Here is a 19444-nt window from a genome sequence, read left to right as displayed (position 1 = left end):
CAAATTCTGGGTGGGATTCGGGGGTGGAGCTAGCCCTTTAACTCTGCCCCATAGCCAGTCTCATAAAAGGGTGTGCTTGGCTGGGGCAAATCTGCCAATAAATAGTAACTTGAGTGTGTGGTACTGAGGTTTTCTTTGCCTACTGCCTCACCGCTGCTCTCATGCCAAAACACTGTAAATCATCCTCCAGTGCGGATGATTCTTTAAATAGCTCTCTAAATACATCTTACAGTCAGCAATGCAAGGTAAGTCATGGAGCTTGCTTTACTGCTTGTCGTTCCCTTTTTATATAAAATAACTGCCCCGCCCTTAGGTCTTTTAAAAGTAAATACAACTTGGCTTTCCTTCTACAGTATATTAAAGGCTCTCTATTTTCTCTGCCACCTGAATTTGAGTTTTGTTCTCCATAGCCCTTGCTCTCTATAAAGCTAACTCAGGGCAAAATTTAAGCTTTCTTTTTAAAAAAAAAACCCAAACCCTTAACATAATAAACTTGCAAGTGGGTTCTACTTTCCACAAGCCCTGCGTGAATATCTGGGATGAATGAAGGCTAATTCACAACACCCTCCCCATGTGATCAAGATAGATTAATGTGGCTTTGATGACTGTTACACTTAAGATACACCAATCATAATTTCTCCATGTGTCTTGTGTTTAATTACATAATTGTAGCTTAGTGCTCTTTAATCCTTCCCTGGAGCTGTCTGATAACTTTTGGCCTGGAGTGCACCATGGTATTTTTGTGTACTTCTACGTACAATAGCTTGTGACTTGGCCCCTTAGTCAAAGAAATAAATTGTTTATCAGAGATCAAGTGCTGTAAGGGGCTGCTAATGGAAATGGGAGTCTCTGTGGGTGGAAAAGGGGGTGCTTGTGAGGTCTTTGGTACTTTGCTCTACCTATCTTACAGTAATTTGGTGACTCAGCTGCTTCTGAATTGAGCTGTGGTACTATTCTACCCTCTCCTGATACAGCCACCTGTAAAACAAAACTATTCCTGTATATCATGGAATGGTCTTTTTGCCTTGTTTAGAGTGTCCCATAATACAAAGTACCATTTTTGCTGTATATAAAACTTGACTAGGATGTTACATGGTAGTTAGTGAGTAGCCGAGCCATCTAAATATTGTATCAGGCAGGGGTGCTGGAACAGCGGGGGCCTGGGGACCATGGTTCCCCCACTTTTTACTGTCTGCAAGGGTGAGAAATGGGGGTTGGGGTGGAGAGGAGTGAGCAGGGGGGTGGTCTTGGGGGAGAAAGGGCAGGGCCACAGTTTAGGCACCTGTGGACCCCACTTTTAGGAGGCTTCCACTGCTCCTGGCATAGGGTAAAATGCCAGCGGTTGCTTGCGAGGGTAGGATGAATGGACAGGAACCCCCCTGTGACCACTGTTTCCCAGTTATACACTTAGTTGTCAGGGCATCCCATGTAACTGTTATGCTTACACCACTAATTCCTACACACAGATCTTGGCAAACAACCTTTACTTCAGCTTCTTGCAGCTGCTAAAACTTTCCACACATTGCAAGAGTTATGCGGTCTGCTCCTGTCCTTCTCCCAGTCCTGACTTCACCTGTATCTGTATCTGTATCTGCTCCTACCCTGTCCTGAACTGCAAAACCTTCCTGCAATCTCCACATAAATACCCTCAACTTGACCTCCTGTAGCTGATAAAGCCTTCTATATCCACCCATCAGTGACAAGCACTACTAGACATTTCCCAGACACCCCACTGACTAGTACCCCAACCATTGCCCCAGCTTCCAAACCTTCCTGCAACTTCCAGTGACAAGCAACGTTTCCTCTTAAGATGACAGAACCTGGCCAAAAAGCATCTTTCCTCATTCTAGCTAGAAAACATTTTCACCTGCTCCCAGAACAAGTCTCTGGGCTTCAGTTGCAGAACCCCTTATGCTGCTCAGCTACCAGAAACAACCCTCTCATAGATGTCAAAGCCTTCTGCTGTGCACCATGACAAAAGGGAAGGGGTGACTTGATTAGTCTATAAGTAGCAGTATGATAACAGGCTATTCAGTCTAGCAGATGAAGGTCTAATGAGCCAGTGGCTGAAAGCTGAAGCGAACCAAATTCAGGCTGGAAGTAAGATGCAACTTTTTAACGATGAGTATAATTTACCAAGGGTTGTGGTGTTATGCTATACAAAGCACACGGAATCTTTTCAGGGGAAAAAGGCAAATACGCCGCATTTATTGAAAATACAGCAGTTAGCATATGCTTTTCAGTCACACACACACTGAGGGCTTGGCTACACTTACAAATTTGCAGCGCTGCAGCAGGGTGTGAAAACACACCCTGTCCAGCGCTGCAAATTGCGGCGCTGCAAAGCGCCAGTGTGGTCAAAGCCCCAGCGCTGTCCGTTATTCCCCACAGGGAGGTGGAGTACGGACAGCGCTGGGAGACTACACTTAGTGCTTCAAAGCGCTGCTGCGGCAGCGCTACCGCGGCAGCGCTTTGAAGTGCTAAGTGTAGCCACAGCCTGAGTCCTGCCAGTTGATGTTTATAGTTACCAGTCTGTTGTAGCTTGAGTCAATCTAATGGCCAGTTAGATTGAGCACGAGCGTGGAGCTGGGCTGTCGGTCGCAATCCAATGCTCTGAGGCTTTGCAGGACTGAACCCAGAGTTCCATGGCAAAACACCCCCGCTTTATAGTTGTAAATTTCCATTTGAGTCCATGCATTTTGCAATGTCATCCTATAATCATTAGTCCTTAACAGCAGAAAACCCCAAGATTAACACCATTTATCATTTGATGGTTATTGTCGGGCTTCCCATCGTTATCTTCTATTTGTTGTCTTGCCTTCGGGGGTGCCTGCCTCACCTCTGAGGTCGTCAATGCTGCTAACATGTTTAGCATCGGATACAATGGATGTTTTCTGATTGTCTCCTGATTTTTCCAAGTCTCTCTCTTTTTCTTGACCATCTGGACATTTGTGATGGCTTTCACACCTTATCTTTTCCTGATGCATGCATTCCTCATTCACACAAACAATCTCTTACAGAAACCTTCAAAGGTACACAGACAGCAGTATTTTATATTCAGCAGAATACACTGTAAATCAAGCCTTGCTAAATCTTGTAACTAAAACAATTCACATGGGGGCTTCAGGCCCTCAACGTTCCTCTGATCTCCTTAACATAGACACAATACAAGATCCTGTCTTTTACTTTCTAAACCTTAAAACAAAGAAATGTATATTTAACTAGAGTGCCTAATTTGTAATACATGTAGGAAACTTATCCTAAAACAAAAGGGTGACCATAATCAGTCATAAGGATTGTTCTGGTCTGTCATTCCTTTCCCCTATTCAAAAAGGGTGGCTGTCAGGATGAAATCAAATAGTACGTTAATTCTCATAGTACAATTATAAAATCCTGCTCCTACAGTGGTGGTTTCTTTATTACTGGTAATTTTTAAATCAAGACTGGTTGCTTTTCCAAAATATATGTTCTAATTCAAACAGGAATTATTTTGGAGAAGTCCTGTGCTTTACAGAAGGTCAGAATAGATGATCACATTGGTCCCTTCTGGCTTTATAATCTAGGGGTATCTCTACTCTTCAGGCTGGGGCTATAATTCCCAGCTCAAGGGAGACATACCCGCATTCATCAAGCTAGTGTGCTAAAAACAGAGAGTAGCTGTGGTGGCACCAGCAGTGGGAGGGGGCTGCCTGAGAATGTACCTTGAGTCTCAGACACACGCTTGGGACAGCTAACCCCTCCCACTACTCCCATTGCTGTAACTACACTCTTGTTTTTAGCAAACTAGAATGGGTATGTCTCTTCAAGATGGGAATTATGTGCCCCAGCCCGAAGTGTGAATCTATGAATATTTAGAAATGTCTTGGCTTTTTCTAGGAAAGTTTGGTCACCCCACTGGTATTCCATTGCCCATCATTACATAGAATATTTATACCACAGATACTTTTGGAGGAAAAGTTAACAAGCATATCTGAACATTTGCCTCACTAACATTTGCAGTGGGTTTGCTTGTAATGTGCTCTTTTTTAAATAGGTGACAGGCTCTGAGACTAATAAATTATTATATATTTTTTTCCATTTGTTAGTTGCCACTTTGGAAGAAGTAGAAGTAGTTTTTGTATTTCTTTGTCAGTCATTACCCTGGTTTGTATAATTCTGAAATCTATATTGTAAGCATTTTAGCAAATAGAACTGTCTTTTTCTTGTTTTGTATGTTCCTAGTATATTATTGGGCATTAGAAAAATAAACAGAAGGGTTTTTTTTAAATGGTTGGTGGTTATCCATGAAAATAGAATAGCCATTTTCAAAGTGTAGATAGACCTGTGAATTGGTGTAGTTAGTTCTAAAGGTCATAAGTCCTCTTTACAAACTCAGATGCTGTGGTTTGGTGGCATTGACTGACAGGTTTTTAGCTGGTGTGGATTTGAGAAAACAAGCACATTTCTTTACTGCAATAATTGAACTAACACATTTGTCTGGCTATGCTGGAAGGACAGGAGACACTGGGTGTGGTTTGATTAGGCCACAACTTTATTCCTAAACGCCTGGGAGTACCTGATGGATAGAATTGTACAGTGAAGATAATTTCATAATCATTTACATATACCCTGGCAGTGGGGGGGGCCTGGTGTCAGCCCTCCCTCTTTACCCATCCTAGTCCTGCTGTTGGGACCTTCCCACCCCTCCCCCCTAATGAGGGTTAAGGGGGAGCTATAAAGGAGCAGGATGTTGACTCCCTGTTATAGCAGTCATAGGAGCCCTGACTCCCCCGTTTCCGTCCATGCCTTTAAAAAATACCTCCTTTAAATCCTCTACCAATCCATTTTATCTGATCACCCTGTCCCTTTCCTATGGAGCACATGCCCTGGACAGCCACCCCGTGCTTACGTAATGAGTGGCAACATCATAGCCTACCCCCACTTCATGTCTGCCCCCACTAAGCCCCCAACTTTCTGTGGAGAAGGCAGGGAAAAAACCTCACCTCGCCTTGGCCAATCTGTCAGTGAGGGGGAATTTCCTTCCTAGCTCCCCCCTCCCCCTTAAAGGAGTGACTATTGTAATGCCTTCAGCAGAGCATGACAAACCTGGGAGGGAGGGTGCTGCTCTGCATGGGCCAGGTAAAAGGGCTTTTCTTACACCAGCATGGACCTAAATAGTCTCCCCTGTTTTCTGGTCACCCCTGGGGGGGATGGGTCAGCATCCCCATGCTGAGGGGTGTGAAGCTGCTGCAGCATGTCACTCTCTGGCTCTCTAGCCCTAAAGGGGAACACACCTTTTCCAACAAGCCAGACAACAGCTCTCACCTTGCAGTGAGGTCATTATCCACCTTACTGGTGCTGCATTTTTTTCCCCAACTATGCCGTCATTAAACTTTTAGTGTGTTTATCTTCAATTATGTGGCCAGTATTGTCCCCTACCATCAATATTAATATAGGTGATTTATTCTGAGGCTGATGCACAATGTTGTAGTAATAAAATGTCAATAGCTGAGAAGGTAGAGTATCAGTCTAATAGCATAACAATCCCATGCAGATGAGCTCTGTTGGCTTGTTCTTATACCAGCTGTCTTGATACTCTTGGGCAATGCAATTAGGTTGTTTGTGGGCATTTTTAATTGCATGGTATTTGATTTTAGTCAGTGCTTAGATGCCTTCCAATACATGCTCTGTAAATTGATATAGGACTAAATTTTCAACAGTGACAAGTTAATTTGGGGTGCCTCTGTTTTTGGATGCTCAGCTTGATCTTCAAGCGGAGTGCCCCAGGGGTCAGTCGCAGGGCTGGTTTTGTTCAACATCTTAATTAATGATCTGGATGATGGGATGGATTGCACCCTCAGTATGTTCACAGATGACATTAAGCTGGCGGAGAGGTACATATACTGAAGGGTAGGGATAGGGTCCAGAGTGACCTAGACAAATTTGAGGATTGGGCCAAAATATATCTGATGAGGTTCAACAAGGACAAGTGCAGAGTTCTGCACTTAGGACGGAAGAATCCCATGCACTGCTACAGGCTGGGGACCGACTGGCTAAGTGGCAATTCTGAAGAAAAGGACCTGGGGATTACAGTGGACGAGAAGCTGGATATGAGTCAACACTGTGCCCTTGTTGCCAAGAAGGCTAACGGCATTTTGGGCTGTATTAGTAGGAGCATTGCCAGCAGATCGAGGGAAGTGAGTATTCCCCTCTATTTGGCACCAGTGAGGCCACATCTGTAGTATTGCATCCAGTTTTGGGTTCCCCACTACAGAAAGGATGTGGACAAATTGGAGAGAGTCCAGTGGAGGGCAACAAAAATTATTAGGGGGCTGGGGCACATGACTTACGAGGAGAGGCTGAGGGAAATGGGGTTATGTTGTCTGCAGAAGAGAAGAGTGAGGAGGGATTTGATAGCAGCCTTCAGTGAGCTGAAGGGGGTTTCCCAAGAGGTCTAACTATAAAAGCTTGTCTATCTTTTTCAAAACCTTGAATGCCTTGTTGGCGCTTTTAGGGCGCATGTTTTGTGAAATTATATATATATATATATATATATATATATATATATATATATATATATATATATATATATATAAATAAAAATTTTCGCTATATATTTTTTTGAAAATATATTTATATAATATGTACACAACTTTAATGTTTGAATGATTCGTTCTCATGCAGGATGCTAAAAAGCCTCCAAGGTAATTATAGGAAAGCCCAAGAGAACTGTTCTGTTGGTTTAAGTAATAAATGTGGAAAAAAAGAGCCAGGACAACTTAGATTACAGTAACTTATTGCATGTGCACTATCAAAGGACAACAATTAAATTTGAAAGAATGACCTTGCAATCTGGACTATCCCCAATAAATCACATTGCATACTAATATTTACCCTCCTCTTCACATTAAAATAATGTTTTCATAATAGCTATTATTATTATTAATATATATTATCAGAAGATCCAAGCAAAGAGAGTTGGCTTTAGTGTTTTTGGATGGACCCTCAAGTCAATTTTTCTTTCTCCCCTCCCTCCACCCCATTTCATTGAAGGAGACTTCTGTCCAGCATGATCACACTGATGTGTTCAGGGCCAATCTGTAGATTTTAGAAAAGGTTATTGAAAATTTCTGGCGCTGGACCCCAAATTTGTTTGATTCATGTTTATGAAGTGTGTGTTAATACTCCTCCTACCAAAGCCCCCAGCTGCAGAAGTGGAGCCCAGCTGCTTTTGCTGGAGTTGATGCATGGTTGACAATGGTTAAAACAATTCTGAGGGACAGTTGCCCAAATAAACTGGAGGTCTGGAGTACACCAGGTCCTTAGCACAGGAGGGCTTTGTGTGCATTCTGATGAACTTCATCTCTAAAGTGTCTCACATTGTCACAACCACCCCAGAGGTAGATATTATCCCCATTTTTTGAATTAAGGAAATGGAGACACTCATTAAATGATTTGACTAAGCTCACAGTGGAAGCCAGTGTTAGAAATGAGATTAGAACACAGGAGTAGCATGCTCTCATTTCTGTATTTAGTCCACTAGATCACACTGCCTTGCATGCTATTTAGGAGCCTCTCCTTGTGGACAAAGTCACTAACATTAATATGTAGTGTAGAAGGTGGCTCAGCTGCATGAAGCTTCGGGGGAGGGTGGGAAGAGCTTGCATCACCCTAGTGCCTTTGGTGGAAACCTGGGTGGTTTTTCCATCTCTCTCATTGACTGAGCTGATCTGCATTCCTCAAAGCAATCAAGAGACGTGTTGACATCTGCACAAGGGACTCTTCATATGCTGTGATCTTCTAGGGGGGAAAGTAGAGGTGAAATTCTGACCCTTGTGAATGTTTTACATTTGTTTTTATATTTTCAATCCTGTTTTCCTCAGGAAGAGGACTAAAAATTTAGCTCAATATTTTCCAATGAGAGCACAATCTAAATCCACATTTCCACACCTAAATATAGTAGCCTCATATTCAGAAGTGCTGAGCTGACTTCAATGGGAACTGCAAGTATGCAGCACCTCTGAAAACTTGGCTGCTTAGTTGCATGCTTAAATGTAGGCACCCAAGCTGAAAAATACTGATTCTCCTTTTTAATGAAATCTAAGGTCCTTCAAATTTCTAGGTCCTGAAATCAGGGAAACTTCACAGATCCTAATGCCAGCTCTGGATTCAAGCTTGAGCAAAGCTTACTTCATATCACTGAACTCTCCTAAAATAATAGCTTTCTCCATGTGCTTCAAACCTGCTATGTTTGAAGCATATAAGGGTCCTATCCAGTGATGAGTTGCCAAATTTTTAACAACGGGTTCCCTCCTCCCTCCAAAATTTTAACAACGGGTTCCCTCCTTCCCCCCCCTCCGTGGGGGGGGGGTCGTGCCCCATCCAACCCCTCATGTTCCTTAACACACACACTCCGAGACCCCTGACCCATCCCCCCCTTCCCTGTCCCCTGACTGCCCCTTGCCGCCCCACCCAACCCCTCCTCTCATTCTCAATGGCCCCCCAGAACCCCTACCCCATACAACTACCCCTTCTCTCTGTCCCTGAGTGCCCCCACCACCTCATCCAACCCTGCTCTTTCCTGACTGCTCCCCAGGACCCTTGCCCCCATTCAATCCCCCTGTTCCCTGCCCTCTGACTGCCCTGACCCCTATCCACCCCCCCACAACCCACCCCCTCCCTGCCCCCTTACCACACTGCCTGGGGACCGGGCCCACTCTGCCAGGACCACGACCGGCGCCGTGGGGCCCGACTCCCCGGGCCGGCGCTGGGCTGGAGGGAGCCGTGGTCTGGGACTGGGAGCTGCTGAGCCAGCCGCACCTCCCCTCCCCCTCTGCGCCCCAGCTTACCTGCTGGCTGCCTCCATGCTGCTTGTTCAGGCTTCCCGCGAACATCTGATTCGCGGGAAGCAGGGGAGGGGGAGGAGAAGGGGGCGGAGCAGGAGAGGAGTGGGCGGGAACTTTTGTTAAATTTAGCAGCCCTTAACAAGCGGTTCTAAAATGGCTGCTAAATTTAACAACGGGTTCCCGCGAACCCGTGCGAACCCGCTGCAGCTCACCCCTGTTGTGCTACTATTACACCCACAACTTGCATGAGAAGAGGACTCTTGCATTTTCCCTGGTCACATCATTGGACCAGTCATTCTATTGGAGAGGCTTTTACTTTATGATGTGCTCTCACTTCAGAGTCCTGTGTATCTAACCAAAGATACCTAGGAGTATCCTAGAGAACAGCAACAGAAAAACTAAGAAGACATTCTTATTCTCCCTGAAGAAGTGTTTGAGACAGTCATAGAAATTTATGGAGATTGGTGCCAGATTAACATCAGCCAACCTCCCCCATCTCTTGTGGTGTTGCAGACTGGCACTAGAATTGTGATTTTTTTTTTTAAACTTTAATTCTGGTGACAGTATCTTTTTTTCCCCATCTCCGAGCCATGAAAATAAGCCAATATTCCTATCACAAAGCAGAATCCTTAAGTTCAGCCTTGTAGCATCTTATGGAAAGCAGGCATCAACACTGTTAAACAAGGCTATAAGAATATTTAGTACCACTCTGAATATCACTGGATAAAAATTTCTAAAAATGGATATGCCAGCCAGTCACCCAGCTCTCTGGGGAAATGTTCCTTAAACAGAGACACCTATGAAGAGTATTTGTCAAAAATTTGAAGGCCACGTTAGTGAAAGGTTATGTTGTGACTAGTATTGCATGCAAAACCTTAATATTTAGAATGATGTATCAGCTCTGTTGCAGTAAAACTCTTCATTGTGGTTCAGGGGCTACAAGTGACACATGAACATGGTCAGACAGAGAAATACTATAATGCGGTTCTCCAGTGACAGGGAACTTATTATGTGGCTTATGGAATTGAGGATTTGCTGGACAACAAGAAACGTTTGTCTCACTGATAGTAGCTTTATCATTTGTCTTTATTTGAAAGGAACTAGTAGCTACTGGTACCGCTTTTTGTCGGTCAAAACAATAAGTCACACAGAAGGGCTGGAAGGAGTGCTGATCTCTCACAGTATTCCCTATGAATGAGTTAGAAAAACTCTAACCACTTCCTTGTGTGTTTGCTTCTTGAATCGTAGATCATACTATGTTCCACTGAATTCAATGGAGGAAATAAAAATGCAAAGATTAGTTCTTGACCTTATGATATAGGCTTGAGAAATATCTCTTATGTTAACTTTTCCTCCCCGTATCCTGTCTAAGAATTGAGAGCTCAGATAAGGCATTTTTTATTATAAGTAGTTTCCAACCTAAGATGTTAATGTCTATTTGCAACCTCTGTCACTTGTAGACTTGGTATGACTTGTTATGCAAGCTGGTTTTCATGAGAAACAGACTGATCAGTATTTCATAAATGTAATGGTCATTTGAAACTATGTTGCCTGGTGGAGTTTGATTTTTAATTACCCCATACTGCAGGGGTCCTTTAAGGGACTCTCGCAGGATATTTTAAACTCCTTTTAGCTTGGGGCTAGATTGTGGTACCCTTGCTCACAGTGTTTAGGATCTTATTGCTCAGTTAGTATCATTGGAACCTGTTACTCTTTCTGACAGAGAGCATCAGAAACTGTCCCTTAATGTTTGATATCCCATTGAAACTGGAATCTGTTATGAACATTTCTTTTTCGTCATGGCTCTCACATTGACTGGTTTATTGTTGGGTGGCTCCTGATCGTGACTGCTGGGCTTGCAGCCTTTGTTTCAAAGAAACAATTTTCTTCCACTGGCAGTGGGATAGACTAGATCTCTTAATAGTTCTAACTTTCAATGTAGTGGCTTATTTGAGGATTTTGGAAGAGCAGGGCGGAAGAAATTGCATGGACTCAGGGGCGGCTCTAGCCATTTCGCCGCCCCAAGCACGGCAGCATGCCGCGGGGGGCGCTCTGCCGGTTGCCGGTCCCGCGGGTCCGGTGGACCTCCCGCAGGCGTGCCTGCGGATGCTCCACCGGAGCCGCGGGACCAGCGGACCCTCCACAGGGATGCCTGCGGGAGGTCCACCGGAGCCGCCTGCCGGCGACCGGCAGAGCGCCCCCCACGGCATGCCGCCTCAAGCACGGGCTTGGTGTGCTGGGGCCTGGAGCCGCCCCTGCATGGACTGTACAAACAGCTAAGAGAGTGTCAAATAATACACGTAGAAACCTTAATACTTTTCAAGTATCTCAGCAGTCCCTCCTTTTTCATAGGTATGGTTGTACTCTTCTAATTCCCTATAATTATATTAATCAGTCATATTTTTGTTCTGTGCATTCACCTTCTTCATATTCTAGCACGTAACATGATTCAATTATTGTGCTGTTTCTCACTGAAGAATGATGACATGATCACATTTTAACTACATCGACTGTTTGGTGGCAAGTCCTTGGAAGCATGAACGCAACAGGCTCTTCCAATATTTCAGTACTTCTGAGGAAAACGCAACAGTTTCTGAAAGTTCTTTGCCAAGAGTCCTTTAGGTTCTCTTATTAACTGTGAATAAGAGGATAATTTGCCATAATTAAGTGCTTTGGAACTATGGTGATGAGCACCATATAAAAACTCTCAGAAAATAAGTGAGCATTATATATTATGCAAGGAAACTTTATTTAAAGGAACACTTTACGTTTAGGTCTCACTTTTTTAATAAAGCAAACCTTATAAAATTCTTTCAGACCTAGTTGCTATTGTCACTGTTTACCTCACTGTTTCACCCCATTAGTGGATGGATAACCCCATGAGGCTTAAACATATATTCATTTACAGAATAACACCTGTGAAGAGAAATATATTATTCAGTGATTGTCTTTATCAGAGGTTTTACACAAATTAAAGAAAAATGCTTCATGATAGTTTTGCAACCAAACTGGCAGAATTACAAAAAGGGTATCTTACCAGATGCATGTAGACAATGAGATGGAGACCCCGATCCACTTGCTATATACACTGTAGATTTTATATCTACAAATCTTTTAGTCACGTTGGCACACTAATAGTTAATAACCACATTATAAAAATTGAAGTCCTAGGAAAGCAGGAGCCTGAAAGAGGGACTGAATCCTAATCCCAGCCTTAAAGATAACTTGCACATGGTGTTGAGCAAATCATGTAGGGACTTAACCCAATTCCCAATGAAATCAATGGGAGATGAGAGCTCAACCAAACTGAGTGCCGTGAAGTGTTTTGAACATGAGAAGCAACATATCATGGCATGGAGAGCTATTAAAGACCAGTGGACACAGTTTTTATAGCATTTTATAATGCATATATTCCTGTGCTTTGAAAACTAACAAAACAAAATGGGTGAAAATATATGAACATAAATGTGTTTTCCATAGATGGATCTTCTCACTTTGGTATCACGTGATATCTGTGCTTCGTGCATGTTACCAGATAGACCGGGGTGGGCAAACTTTTTGTCCCGAGGGCCATATCTGGCTATGGAAATTGTATGACGGGCCATGAATGCTCATGAAATTGGGGGTTGGGGTGCGGGCTCCGGCTGGGGGTGTGGGCTGTGGACTAGGGCCAGAAATGAGGAGTTCAGGATGCGGGGGGCGGGGGCAGGCTCCAGGATGGGGCAGGAGGTTGGGGGACAGGGGGTGTGGGCTCTGGGGTGGGGCAGAAGATGAGGGGTTGTGGGTACAGGAGGGTACTCCGGGCTAGGACTGAGGGGTTTGGAGGGCAGGAAGGGGATCTGGGCTGGGACAGGGGGTTGGGGCACAGGAGGGGGTCAGGGGTGCAGGCTCCTAGTGGCGCTTACCTCAAGTAGGTCCCAGAAGCAGCAGCATGTCCTTCCTCCGGCTCCTATGCAGCAACGTGGCCAGGCAGCTCTGCGTGCTGCCCTGTCCACAGGTGTTGCCCCTGCAGCTCCCATTGGCCATAGTTCCTAGCCAATGGGAGCTGTGGGGGCAGTGTGTGGAGCCCCCTGGCTGCCCCTATGCATAGGAGCCGGAGGAGGGACATGCCGCTACTTTCAGGAGCTGCATGGAACCATGGCATGCATGGAGCGAGGTAAGCTCCCAACTCCACTCCCCGGCTGGAGCGACGGAGTGGGGCAAGTCCTGGATCCCACTCCCTGGCGGGAGCTCGAGGACCAGATTAAAATGTCTGAAGGGCTGGATGCAGCCCCTGGGCTGTACTTTGCCCACCCCTGATATAGATGTTCATGTTCTGGAACAGACTCTCCACTCAAGTACTGAATATCTGTGGCTTGGGTTTCCAAACGTACAGAATCAGTTTTTGAAAGGAGAAGCATCAACTTAAATTCCTAAATTTATTGGACTTTTTCCACTGCTATCAGAGAACTACTTTTATATCAATGTGTATTTCATATGTGCCACATGCCGGGAGGGCAGCGGGGAAGAGGATCTAACTCTGCAAATAGTGACACTGTTAGAATAATCGTATTAAAACCTGGGTCTCTATTTTACTGATGGAAGAGAAGGAATAGTAGCATTTATATGAATTAAAACAACATGCTTTTTTTTTTTTAAAGTAAGTTATTGTGTATTAGAAATAAGTCTTCTGGGGCTGCATATGTCCTTTCCTATTCTGGGATAATTTAAGTATCTTATCATTCAAAATCTTAATGTAGTGGATTTTTTTGTATTATGGAAATTCAAGTTCACATGTTTTTTGTCATGTGAACTGGAGAGATGAATGCTGACAAACCTTAAATGTTTTGGTAGTGAAGTATTGAAACTGACAGTTTCTATTGAGGAGGAATAGACTGACATGTTGAGGCAAAATGATGGCACTGATACGTATAAGGCATTTGCAGCTTGTTTGATAAGCATTACCAGTCAAGAAAAAAATATGGTTGCATGTTCTAGAGCAGTGGTTCCCAAACTGTGGTAGATGTATGTGATGGGGTTCCCAGGATGCAACCTGGACTGCAGGACCACTGAGCGCTCCAAACCCACCAACCTGGGCTGGCTCTCTCACGGTGATGCTGATGTCAGGCTACAAGCCTCCGGCAGGCACTGCACTTACACAGACATCCACAGGCAGGGACACACCCAACTGAGTTACGTGAGTGATCTCCCAGCCATTCATGAACCATCAATAGAGAGGCTTCAGCCAATTTTCCCCAACTCCAGCCCTACACCCCAGAACTGTACCATCTTTGCAATGTACCATCTTTGGCCAGTGTAAGCTCATTACCTACTTGGCCTCTTCTTCAGAGGAAAATGGACATGCATCAGGCATTGTAATCTGAGCTGAGATTGCCTTAGCAATTTAACCAAAGCGCACTGTTCTAAGTAAAATATAAAACCTATTTATTAACTACAGAAAAAATCACTGAAAATCTATCTAAGTAGCAGGCATAGAGATAAAAGTTGGTTACCTAAGAAATAGAATTTAGACTGGTGTTTATATTTTAACTTTAACAGACTAAGCAAAATTTGAATCACGCAATCATAAAATCGAAGGACTGGAAGGGACCTTGAGAGGTTCTCTAGTCCAGTCCCCTGCACTCATGATAGGACTAAGTATTATCTAGACCAGGGGTCGGCAACCTACGGCACGCGTGCCAAACACGGCACGCAAGCCGATTTTGAGCGGAACGCTGCCACAGTCCACAGAGGTTACACAGGAAGACTGAGGCAGAGGTGGCAATAGAATCCAGATGTCTTGAGTATCAGTCTAGTGCCTTAACCACAAGACCATCTACTGGGTAGGGAAGATGATTCCAGATGCAGATAGTGGGCAGCTCTCTGAAGTACAATGGTGGCATTTTTATATAGTCACTCTTTAGGACCACAAGTGCTTAACTATGCAACCCTAATATTTTGAATAATTTTTTAAAATTAGTTAATGAAACAAGTCCCCAGTTCCATAACACACCAGACAGCCAAAGCCAATTAGTGCTTTTCATTGTTACCAGTAAACTACATACTTGTAATCTTAATATGCAACCATTGGTGAAAAATTGGCCTAGTATCTTAAAATTACAAACTAAACCTATGCATGTTCCTAGTCTATGCATGTTATGATATATTTGGAAGTGTATGACTTAAGGTGACTCAAGGAATTGCTTACAAATACTTAAATAACTGCCTTTAAGTCTACCAAACTGATTTGCTTCAATAAGGCTAGTAATTCTAAAGATAGGAACATTAAATCTATCAAAATTATTTTGAAAGTTGCACACTATTGCTGTGAATTAATTTACAATGCATCTCCAAGAATACAGCACATCTTTGAACAAAATTTTCCATCATTCAATATTCAGCAACCGATTTCTGAAGGATATAACTTTGGTAACGTCAGAGCCATTAATTGCTAATTCTCATTAGACTCTCCTCATGTTAAGTTTCTAACTGTAGTAGTTTTTGCAATAGTTGTGACTTAGAGTGTCAGTAGAATTTCTTAAATGGGAAAGACTGAGAATTTTTTTTACTTCTGCCAAATTAAAAACCTACAGAATTTTGCTTATACTCCCTTTTTTTTAAAAAAAGCTACTTATAGCACAGAGAGAGATTGAGAAATTTCAGCAGCAAAGCTGTGCTGTAAAGCTGAGTATGTGCAAAGGGGCATATAATGGAAATAGTATCCTTAGATATAGCAGTTACTGCCAGCCATCCTCTAATAAAAGTGCAGGTTATTTCCTAGTTACTGATGTGCCTCATGCCCTTAACCCCACCTTATCACTAATCTCCAGGTCCTGTCCTGTGCAATGGTCATGGTTACTTTTCCAAATTGTAACACATCTAACAGTCTAATATGGAATGATTAAATCTAGTAAATTTTGGTTTTGAGTTTAAAATATAGCTTCAGTTCAGCCTCAAGGTAGTAGCTCAGTGCACTCCTCAATGGAAAATGTGGGTTCAGATTTCACTCTTTTTGCCTCATTGTTCAACTCATGGAACACCAGCATGGTGTGATGACAGGCGCTTGGGTTCTGAAGTAATGCGTGAAGTTGGTAAGCAGCACTAATGCATGACCCAGAAGTCTGATCAACTTCATTCATACTCAGATTACTAGACCTGTGGCAGTGCAATGACTGTCCCGTGCAGCGCCTCCTGCTGATCATCCAGGGAATTAACTCTTTCCAGCCCAGAGTGCCCTCTGCAGGCCAGTGTCTCGCCTGCCGCTGGCCCTGTGTCCCTCCCGGACCCCAGGGCCCTTTGCCCAGGGGTTCTGCCCACCGCAGTACCCCCTCAATGTGGGTCTCCCCTTCCAGGGGAACCCCCTATCCACACTTTGCCTCAGTGGCTACTGCCAGTCATCATCTAACGCCTGCTCCCTGAAGCAGACTGCAGTTTGTAAACCACTCATCTGCCTTTTTCTGGGCTGCCCCTCTGCAGCCCTAGTACCCTTTTGTGAACCCTTAACTCGGCCTGCAGCCTGGGGCTTAGCTAGGCTGGAGCTCCCCAGCTCCCTCTGCCCTTCCCCAGCACTGCTCCACCCTAGGTACCCTCCTCAGCTTTCCAGGCAGCCAGGTCCTTCTCTCTCACAAAGCTAGAGAGAGAGTCTGTCTTTCTTCTGGCCCACAGCCCTCTTATAAGGGACAGCTGGGCCCTGATTAAGCTGACCACAGCTGTGGCTGCTTTTCCCCATCAGCCTAGCTTTCCCTGCTGCAGCCCTCTCCAGGGCTACTTTATCCCCTTTAGGCAGGAGCGGGGTGACTACTCTACTACAAGACTCAACTCTAAAAATAGCAGACAGCCTACTGGTAAAAACAGATCAAAACATGTTCCGTTGGTATAACCTCTGTGCAGGAGTACCAGACTAGCAGACTTACTGACAGATGCTTAACATACTCATCCAGTGATCGCATGCAAGATGTAGAAGCCAGCAGATATCAGACACATTGAAAATGCAAGTAGGAAAGACTTTAATCACTGTGACAGGAGAAACTGAAACACGGACATTTTCTACTTCTCTGTACCAAACAAAAAGAGAGGAGAGACTTGTTCTCATGATCAAAAAGTAGCATTGCCTGCTAAAAAAGTGGCAAAGGGAAAAAACCTCTGGAAGAAATAACAGTTACAGAAAGTGTGGCAGCCTGTGCTACCAAATTAGAAATTAACAATAATGCAAAATGGACACACTTTGTAAATCTCATCTACCCAATTACTACTGTTAGGCCTACCATTTACATAGATACTTAGTGTATTGGCTGGCAATACTTGTCATACTAGTAGTAACAGAAATTACATTAACTGACTCTGAAGCCAGATGTATGGCACCCTCCCAGCTAGAAGATAGCTATGGTGTTATAAAGCCTTTACAGAAAGTGATAGGAAGCTTATAAGGCGTTGGAAGGGAATTAAGCCTTCATGAGAGCGCAGATGGGATCTTCATTCATAGTTGCCAAGGTCTTGGATCCATGTATCATCTCTATATGCATCTCCATCTTGGAGGAGCTCAGCAAAAGGGAATTCTATTCCAAGGGTTAGAGCTGGCTGGCTGCTCTGTGAGGATGAAATCTGATGCCTCTTAGAGGTAAGGGCTGTGAGCGTACCCTAGCCACTTATGAGGAACAGTGCATGTTTGTCCTTCTTCTATGCCTATTAAGTCATTCAGCAGGACAAGACTGAATTTAAGAGTGTAACACTTTTCTTTTTGATCACTCAGAAGATTTATTGGTGGCTTTGTAAACAAGAGGAGGAAAACTTTTTAGCAGCCTATAGCCTTTATTCATGCCAATGCTCAATGTGAAATCAAGGCTTGGGAAAAGAATCAAAAGATTCGGATCAAAAATGTGTTTTAAATTACTAAGGCAGAAAGAGGCATGAAAAATCTGCCACATGCTTGTTGGAATTTTCAGATGTGTACTCTGTCAGTGTCTCTCCTGTGAATTGATCTGAGTCAACAAGGATACCTTTGTGGGCTTTTTGGAATTGAAGGAAACACTGAATTCAGCTCCATTCCTACAATTGCTAGTGCTATTCTACCTGTGCAGAACCCTGCTCCCATAATATTTGTAGTTTTGAGATAGTCCAGTTAATCTTCACCAGTTTATCTTGTAGCCAGCAAAATGATCCCATACAGCAGTATGTTTGCTAGTTCACACTTCATGGGTATGACCGAGGGTATGTCCACACTGCTGTCGAAAGTATGATTGCAGCACATATAGACATACTCATGCTAGCTTTCATCAAAGACACCTTCAGTAACAATAGCAGTGAAGCCACGTAAAGACAGATGGTGGCTACTCAAGTATATAACCAGGGTACCTTGGCAAGCAGGTTTAGCCAATGCAGCTGCACATGCTGCTGCAGCTTCGCTGCTATTGTTACTTTAGCTAGCTAATTACATAGAACCTCAGAGTTATGAAAACCTCGGGAATGGAGGTTATTCAGAGCTCTGAAATGTTTGTAACTCTGAACAAAATGTTATGGTTGTTCTTTCAAAAGTTTACAACTGAACACTGACTAAATACAGCTTTGAAACTTTACTATGCAGAACAAAAATTCTGCTTTTAACCATCTTAATTTAAATGAAACAAGCACAGAAACAGTTTCCTGACCTTGTCAAATCATTTTTTAAAACTTTCCCTTTATTTTTTTTAGTAGTTTCCATTTAACATAGTATTGTATTTGTATTTTTGGCTCTGCTGTTGCTGCTTGTATACTTCTGGTTCCAAATGAGGTGTGTAGTTGATCGGTCAGTTCGTAACCAGGGACGGCTCCAGGCACCAGCGCAGCCTGGGGCGGCAAGCCGGAGGGGGGGGGGCGGCATGCTGGTTGCCGTGAGGGGGGCAGTCAGGCAGCCTTTGGTGGCGTTTCTGTGGGAGGTCCACCGGTCCCACGGCTTCGGCAGCAATTTGGTGGTAGGTACGTCGAAGGCACGGGACCAGTAGATCACCCACAGAGCCGCTGCCGAATCTGCGTGACCAGCGGACCTCCCGCAGAAACGCCACCAAAGGCTGCTCACTGCTGTGCTTGGGGCGGCAAAAAACATAGAGCCGCCCCTGTTCGTAACTCTGGTGTTTGTAACTCTGAGGTTCTACTGTAGATCACAACTCATTCAGGTATGTCTACACATGCCACAATCACATCTCTTTGTTGAAGTGAGACATACCCTGAATTTATCCATTTCTGCAACCTGTTGTGGCTGGGGTAGTCATTCATTCATTGTGCAAACAGTGACTGTCTGACACTTTTGGCCCCTTTAAAATTCCCTTCCAATTTCTAAAAATTGTATTTATATCCTGTTTCTTTTTGCAAAAAGTTGTGAAGACATTCAAAGCCAGGAGAGGAAACTTTCTAGCATGCAGAGCTCCTGTCTTTTTCACATTACAATTTGTTGTAAGAATTGCATCATGTAGCATTAAATTCCCAGTGCTTGGGGAAAAAAATCTGCTTAATAGGATAGAAGTGTCCAGTCCCCTGAGGCACAGACGCAGAACACAGGGATTGAAACTCAAAAGAAAATACCTATTCCTGAGTCATTAAATTCTTTAAAAATACATGCCCAAATGAAAAAGATGCCTCCTGATTCAAATTGCATCAACAGTAGAGCT

At 43.9% G+C, this 19444-nt stretch overlaps 1 protein-coding gene across 1 annotated transcript in view; it reads left to right on the top strand.

The window, feature by feature from the left end:
- The first annotated feature begins 226 nt into the window (after window positions 1-226).
- Window positions 227-19444, top strand: part of MAPRE2 (microtubule associated protein RP/EB family member 2) — a 142589-nt gene continuing 123371 nt past the window's right edge. The window contains exon 1 of the mRNA XM_045005974.1: window positions 227-245. The gene's annotated coding sequence lies outside the window, so the exon portion shown is untranslated. The remainder of the gene's footprint in view (window positions 246-19444) is intronic.

Source organism: Mauremys mutica, chromosome 2 (genome assembly GCF_020497125.1).
Source record: "Mauremys mutica isolate MM-2020 ecotype Southern chromosome 2, ASM2049712v1, whole genome shotgun sequence".
Classification (NCBI taxonomy): domain Eukaryota; kingdom Metazoa; phylum Chordata; order Testudines; family Geoemydidae; genus Mauremys; species Mauremys mutica.
Note: the sequence above shows the minus strand (reverse complement) of the source record. Positions and strands in the feature narration are given on the sequence as shown.